This window comes from Dromiciops gliroides, chromosome 3 (assembly GCF_019393635.1).
Source record: "Dromiciops gliroides isolate mDroGli1 chromosome 3, mDroGli1.pri, whole genome shotgun sequence".
In the NCBI taxonomy this organism is placed as follows: Eukaryota; Metazoa; Chordata; class Mammalia; order Microbiotheria; family Microbiotheriidae; genus Dromiciops; species Dromiciops gliroides.
Window position 1 is genome coordinate 419573599 of NC_057863.1, and position 8617 is coordinate 419582215.

Below are 8617 nucleotides of genomic sequence, written 5' to 3' on the forward strand. Positions count from 1 at the left end.
CCCTTACTCTTTACTGAATACTGTAGGAATGTAGGAAAAGGGAAGAAGGGAAAGAAGAGAGAAAGGAAATAATCTTTCTGAACATTACTAAGGAGGAACTTGTTGTTTTAGTGGAACTCTATTCAAGTAAAAGGATGCTATTTCTATAATAATTTTCATGTTTGTGTTGTAGGTTCTATGTACAGTTTTTTTTTTTTTGAGAACAACGGGCATTAAGTGACTTGCCCAGGGTCACATAGCTAGTAAGTGTCAATTGTCTGAGGTCAGATTTGAACTCAGGTCCTCCTGACTTCAGGGTCAGTGCTTTATCCACTGCGTCACCTAGCTGCCCCATCTATGTACATTTAAAATAAGGCATGACTACTAGCTTGCCATCCCAGACTTGTAAATGATTATCAGAGTTGTGAGTTAGAATTCTGGCACTTGGGATGAATTTAGTTCAATAGGAAAGTAGGGAATGTGGAATGAATCAGTACACTTTATGGCTGGTGTGCAATGCTTCATTACTTTCATAGACTCATACATAGTGTGAGAAAAATAATTATTAGTAAGGAGTTCCTTGGGGGGACCCAGATTGGTTTCAGCCCCTTTCTCTCCCCACCACCCCAACTACAGAAAATTCAGTTCTTGAACTTTAACTGGTTTAGGGGGAGCCCAAGGGAACAAAAGGAATGGACATGGAATCTTTTGTCTAGCTCAATGAACTGATGGGATTATACCACACCTATCTGGACTTTGCCTTTGCCCAGCAGGGGGTTTCTCCCATTAGGCCATGATATCATCTGTAGAGTCTATTTTAATTTGGACCATCTTCAAGTCATGTCAACCAATTTAATTGAATGATGCTAACCAATTAGCTTTGATCAGTGTATAGTGACCCATTTGAGGCTCAAGGTTGTCACCATCTTGGCTTGGAAGACTGTCACTTGGTGAATGCATTCCTCTTAGGACAGGATAGGTTTGCAGGCCATGTGCTTTCTCTTTGAGAGACAAAAGGTGCTTGGGCTTTAATGCTTGTGTTAACTGCCATGAGGTTGATACTTTACTAATATTTAATATGAATTAATAATAAATAATTACTGCCAAAACAGGTACAATAGCCATTATTAAATAAATATCCATTAATTTATAAGTAGTAATAATTTTAGAAAGCACAGTTTAGCCTCAATAATTTAGAAAACAATAGTAAGTTCTTCCTCTGTTCTTTGGTAAAGAAAAAAATGTATTAAATCAATTCTTTGACATTAAAGGCAAACATCTGGCTCACCTAAATCTTTCTTGATTGTTTTTTAATATCAGTGGAAGTCAAGGTTCAGAACTGTGAACTTCCAAGTGGCAGATTTGTTTTCTACTCCTAGCTTTTCTTGTCAACTTTTCCACTCAAGGTTTTCCATGTTCTTAAGAATTTCACAAATAAATGTCAGTCCACAGAGTGCATATGAGTCTTTCAACCTTTTGATCTAAACAATAACAACACATGGATCAATTAATGTGAGACCACATAGGAAAACAATAAGGAAGGTAATGTTATCTAGATTTATGACACTAGACAATTCACTTAACCCTGTCTGCCTCAGTTCCTACATCTATAAAATGGGAGTAATAATAGAGCCTTCATCCCAGGGTTATTGTGAAGGTAAAATGAAATAATATGTTTTAATTTCTAATATGATAAATATTGATAGCTATAACCCCCATAAACAAAAGCTCTTTGGGGTGGGTCTTCAAAAATTTTAATGTGTGTAAAGGTGTTCTGAAACCAAAAAGTTTGAAGTCTACTTCTTTAGAGTTTTATGACCACTTGGAATTCCTCTGTGATGTCTTATGGATTATATTGCTATGAATTTTGTCCTTTATTTTCAATATTTTTGTCAACATAATTATATATTACATATAAAAGCCATATATATGATGTAGAATATAATTAATTATATAAGAGCTGGCGCTATGACAAGAAACAATTGTATTGTTATCTTGAGGACTGAGACTGTTTTATCACAAATCTTAAGACCTCTTCTGGGGAGCTGACTTCCTTACCCCAACTCAGTAAATTTGGCAGCTTTCTAATTTAACTAGTTATTCTTAATAACTTGATGCTAATGTTAGTCTTCTTAATTAGCATCCAAGTCAGTCAATAAACATTCATTAAGTACTAACTATTTACAATAAAAGGTGCTAAGAGCTGGGTATATAAAGAAAAGCAAAAATAGTTTCTGCCTTCAAGGAACCCCTATTTTAATGGGAGGGAAGAGAAGGACCTGGAAATAATCAGGTACATGCAAGATACATAAAGAGTAGATGAGGGGCAGCTAGGTGGTGCAGTAGATAAAGCACTGGCCCTGGATTCAGGAGGATCTGAGTTCAAGTCCAGCATCAGACATTTGACACTGACTGTGTGACCTTGGGCAAGTCACTTAAGTCTCATTGCCCTGCCCCCCCCCCAAAAAAAAATAGATGGAAGGTAATCTCAGAGGTAAGTCATTATCATGAGGCGATTGGGGAAAAGAACCTCTTGAAAAAGGTGGGATTTGAGCTATATCATAAAGAAAGTCAGATAACTAAGAGGCTGGTTTGGGGAGAGAGAGTATTCCAGGTATAGGGGACAGCCAGTGCAAAGGTACAGGAGTTGAAGTGTCCTATGTGTAAGCCAACATAGCTGGATTGTAGAGTGAATAGAGGGGAGTAAAGTATAAGGACATCAGGAAGGTAGGAATGGGCCAGGTTTTGAAGAGCTTTAAATAATGCTAAACAAAGGACTTTATATTTAATCTTGGAGGTGATAGTAATAAGGTTCAACTTACACTTTAGAAAAATCACTTCAGCATCTGAGTGGAAGATAGATTGAAATGGGAAGTCAATTACATGGCCATAGTCAAAGTGAGAGGTGATGAGGGTCTGAATTAGGGTGGTGGCTATGTTCATACAGAGAATGAAATATATTTGAGAGATGTAGAGAAACAAACAATAAGACTTGGCAACTCTTTGGACCTGTGGGGTGAGCAAGAGAGAGGAGTTGAGGCTCACACCAAAATTGTGAACCTGGGTCACTCTGAGAATGGTGGTGCCCTTAAAAACAGTAAGGGAGTTCAGAAATGGGGGTGGATTAGGGAAATATGAGTTTGCTTTGGACATATTGGGTTTGAGATGCCTGTGGGACATCCAGTTCAAAATGTCTAATAGTGAGATCTCAAGACAACCTTAGAAGAGACTAGGACTGGATATTTAGATCTAGGAATCCTTTAAATAGAAATGATAATTGAATTTATGGTGAGAACACTAAGTGTGAGAGTATAAAGGGAGAAGATAAAAGGGTCCAAGACAGAATCTTGGGTAATACCCCAAGTTAGTAGGTGTGACATGAATGAAGATTTAGTAAAGGAGTCTCAGGAGGGGTGAGACGCTGAAAAAGATATCCAGAATAAAGCAGTGTCATGAAAATTCATAGAGGTGAGAGTATCCAGGATACTTAGGAGGAAATTACCAATGTCAAATGCTTCAGAGAAGTCAATTAGAATGATGACTGAGAAAAGATGATTGGATTTGGCAATTAAGATATCACTGGTAAGATTAGAGATGGTACTTTCAGTTAAGTGATATTAAAAGTATTTGCAGAGTTAAGGAGTTAGAGGAGAGGAGGTGGAGGCACTTTTCAGGGACTTTACCAGAGAAGGAGAGATATAAGACAAGAGCTAATGGAAATAGTTGGATCAAGTGAGTTTTTTTTTAAAGTATGAATAGGCAATAAGGAAGGAACTATTAGATAAGGAGAGATTTAAAATTAAAGACAGTAAGTATGATATTAGGGAAGACTGGAAAGGATGAGATCAAGGGTGTATACAGAGGGGTTGGTCTTGGCAGGGAGATGGGCCCTTCATCTAATATGGGAGTGATATGCGATAAAGAGGAGAAAAGAAGAGGGAGCTCTTGGGAAATGGATGAGAAAGTTTGAGAGGCTTCAATACTGGAAGAAATGTCTTGTGATGAGCACAGAAGAAATGTGACCTAGGATCATATCATCAATAAAAGGGATAAAGAATTTGTGGTTAAGATACTCATAGTTTAAGAAATGACAAGCAGGATGACTTCAGAAAGGCCTGGAAAGACATGTATGAAATGATGTATCATGAAGTGAGCAGAACCAAGAGAATATTGTACACAGAGACAGCAATATTGTTTGAGGAAGAACTGTGAATGATGCCTATTCTCAACGATACAATAATCCAAGACAATCCTAAAGGACTATTAATGAAACATACTATCCAACTCCAGAGAAAGAAGTGATACTGATAGAACAGACTGAAGCATGCTGTTTTTCACTTTCATTTATTTCTTTTAATCAAGTTTTCTCGTGCAAAATGACAAATATGTTAATGTTTTACATAATCAAACATGTATAACCTCCTCCCCCCAAAAAGAAATTCATAGTTGTATTAGGTGAACAATGGAAGATTTGAGCATATAGAAAGAGAATGATGAGCAAGATGAAGAGGAGTAAGAACAAAGTTAACACAAAAGAGATAGATTATTTAACAGAGATGGTTGAATGAAGGCTTGAAAACACCACATCCAGGGGGCAGCTAGGAGGTGCAGTGGATAAAGCATCAGCCCTGGATTCAGGAGGACCTAAGTTCAAATCCGGTCTCAGACACTTGACACTTACTAGCTGTGTGACTCTAGGCAAGTCACTTAACCCTCATTGCCCCACAAAAAAAAGAAAAGAAAGAAAAAAGAAAAGAAAACACCACCTCCTTCCTCAGGAAAATGATGTTCCTCTGGGAAGGGTTGAGACTAGGGGTGTCCTGGCAAATATTTAACAGCTGGCTTTTTGGGAAAAAATGTATACATGACACACTTTTAGGTTGAATCTGCATTATTAACATTTAATCTATCATTTTATTCAGTCTAGAAACCAATAAAACACTAAATCAAACCCTGATTTAGAGTGGTTTCTGATTTCCATTATGTAAATGATCACACTGAAAATTTATCGGTCAACTTTCCCAAGCCAAATTGAGTTCTCTCCAGAATACTCTTAGCTTTCCATGCTTTGGGTTTCTACTCTCCCAGCCCACTGATCGACCCCAGGCTCCTGAGAAGCTGTACTTCCCCCTTTACCTGAATAGCAGCTTTTTAAGGGTCACCACTATGCACATTAGGTCAGACCAAAGATAATTCCTGTGTGTACTCCTGCTCTCAGTTGGAAGAGTGATAGTGACTAACCTTAATTTCCTCATCTGTAAAATGGAGGAATAGAAATGCATTACCCTTATCTCAGCTTTGTTGAAAGTAAACTCTTTTGTAAATCATTAAGCACAATATAAATGTTGTTTTTTCCTGTCTTTCGGTCTCTGTCTCTCTTTCCCCTCCCCCTTTCCCACTTGCCTGACTATAGCACCATTGTCTTTTTTGCTAGATCTTCATCTATATCATGTGGACTGTGGGTGTCCCTCAGGACTGTGTCCTGGGTTATCTTCTCTTTTTTCTTTGTAATCTCTCATTTAATGATATCATCAGTATGCATGGGCTAGTCAGGTTAAATTATTTGCCCCAGATGATACAGTTTGTCAGAATTTGGAATCAAACCCAAATATCTGGAGTTCAAATCCTAGCCCAGAGTGAAACATTAACAACTCACAGCACAAGAGTGGTGTTGGGTTAATCATCACACACACAAAATGACATCAACAACATTAAACATTTCTATGGTGCTTTGTGGTTTATAATGTGATTTATACCCATTATTTCATTTGATCCTATGAGGTAGATAGTACAAGTCTTACAATCCCCCTTTTACAAATAAGGAAACTGAGGCCAGAGAAGGATAGGCAACAGTGAGGGGAAAGAGGCTAGGGAATGGAACTGGGCACCAAGGTAGCATACCCTTGGTCACTAGTCCTGGCGCTTTAGGCATGAAAAATGTGCAATTCCTTGGGCACACAGTCCCTGAACAAATTCTTTAGCCTCATCCATGCAGAGATGCAGACACTCAGATGCAGACACTCAGCAACAACTCCCCAACAAAGATAGGAAGGGAACATTCACAGTTAATTGTGCTAAGGTAGTGACTGCCTTAGTGTTTAGGCAAGAGTACAAGTGGTCTGCAGGTGTGGCTACAGCTGAGAAGTGTGGGATGCTGTTGACAGGCCTTTTGATTTTTGTTTTTTTGGATGGTGGCTCTGTTCCCAGAACTGGCTGCTGTGAGAGCTTCTAGCCATTTTCCCTGCATTTCTCAATCTCACAGAAAATATGTAATGCTGGAACAATGCAAAGTGGAGGAGGGGAAGGTTGAGAAAGAAGAGAGAAATCTAATTAAATAAGTAAGTAAATAGATCAATTAATAGATAAATGAACACACATCTCATCCTACATATATGTGTATATGTGTGTAAATGTATATGTGTGTAGTTAATTTTCCAATCTTGTGGAAAGCCATCAAAGATAGACTAGTAGGATGCATTATTATCACTTAATCACAATTCATAGGATCATCGAACCTAATTTTATAGATTTTAGAAAATCTGACACCCAAATCACTTAGTTCATCTAAAGAAGGAATTCTTTCTATGTTAGAGCTTTGAGCAAAACATAGTAATAATTTATAACACTTTCAACTATTTTTATAGGCACTGAATTCAAATAAAATTGGAAGTGGAAGGAATGAAACATGATTGAAGAATATGCTCTTCTCTTTTGTTATTAAAACACATTTGTAATTTTTGTTCCTAGATTATGGTTGGGATTGTAGAAAGCCACTGGGTCATCTGTACTGCACAGTTGAGGACCTTCTGTAGTTAGATTTCATAGACTTTTCTTAATTCAGAGGGGGTAAACTCCTAAAGTACTGTCAGCTGGTTTTATTATTCTTCATAATTATTGGTTTCTTAACTTATAATTAAGTGGTACAATAAATGGAAAGGTGGCAATTGGAGTGGAAAAAAATGTGATTAATTTTATTTACATCTGTGGTTTGTTATAATCTATTGTTATTTCCAAATGAAGCCATTGGAATATAATGTTTTTAGTGATAATTTTCTCAGTCACCAAGATATGATATAATGCTTAATAAGCACAATTTTCAGTTACCTACAATAGGAAAGAGGGGGAAAGGCCTTAAGTTGAATAATGCATTTAGAGTATTAAAGGTTTATAATGTGATTTTATACTTACATTTTGATATGGTTATACTATATGTCCCAGGAATTTACCTTAAACAAAACAAAAAAGTTACATTGTAAAGATCCAACCTGAAATTTAAAAAAATTTAGTCCCTCTGCTCAATGACTAGTCTTTGTTGTGAATAAGGCAGCTTAGATTCCCATACTGATACAAAGCAATATAACCTTTTTTCAGATCTTCCCTGGGAGAAAGAATGTGATTAAGGATCTCTTTTTCCTGTAGCTTTCCTCAAGTCACATGAAAAATATTGAGAGCCATGCTGTTAAGAAACAAAGGAATTAACCAAATTGGATTCCATCAAGATAAAGCTTAAAAACAATTTGCCTCAATCTTTTGTTATCTTGAGAGGAAACATTGCAATAATCTACTTATTAAATTAAAAACAAGAAAGAATATCAGTCACTGAGTAACTCAGGAGTAATTTCAATAAACTTGAAAAAATTATCATTGATAAATTGCAATTCATGCAATTCTTCTATGGATAATTCTAAGGATTTAACGTAGTAGAAAACATAACAAGGTGATGCTCAGTAACAAGCAAGTAAACCCGCTCTTACAAGTGATGACAATATGACAGTGATGAATTTCTGGATTTGTCTCAGTGTTCAGGAGAGAAAATAAATTTCAATTCCAAATTATTTTTTTTTCCAGGGCAATGAGGGTTAAGTGACTTGCTCAGGGTCACATAGCTAGTAAGTGTCAAGTGTCTGAGGCTGGATTTGAACTCAGGTACTCCTGAATCCAAGGCCGGTGCACCACCTAGCTGCCCCTGCAATTCCAAATTCTTAATGAATTCTTTTCATCAAGGACAGCAAGAGCCTAGTTAGGAAAAATGTGTTTTACTTTGTCCTTTCAAAAACCTAAAATAATTTTTTTTTGTAGAAGTGACCTTGAAGATGATTTCTCAAACCTCCTTATTTTACAGGTGAGAAAACTAAGATTAAATGAGATTAAATTATTTTCCCACTTTCATAAATCAGTGAATAACAAAGGCGGAATTTGAGTGAAAATTCTCTGATTCCAAATACTGGGTTTATGTACTACACCATGCTATACCTTCACTATTTGCCTTATTATTCCTTATTATTAACATTATTTTATCTCAGTATGGCAGGAATGTAACTGGGTTTCTTAAAACACTATTAGCAAAACACAACTTGGGTCCCATCATACCAGGCAGGAGAAGCTTCAAATATCTATCTGATGACAGATTATATGTTTGTCATCCAAGGGCCTGCCTAAGTCATTTGGAGATTACTTATAGATTGACCACAGGCTGAGAATTTTTTCTGCCTCAACAATTCCCTCAAGACCACCTACTAAGCTTTTGAGGGATCATTATCTTTAATGGCGAAGCAAGTATTCAAAATGATGAAAATATAGATCCTGGAAGGATTGAAGCAATCTTCCCTGTTATTAACATGCAGTTACATGCTGTATT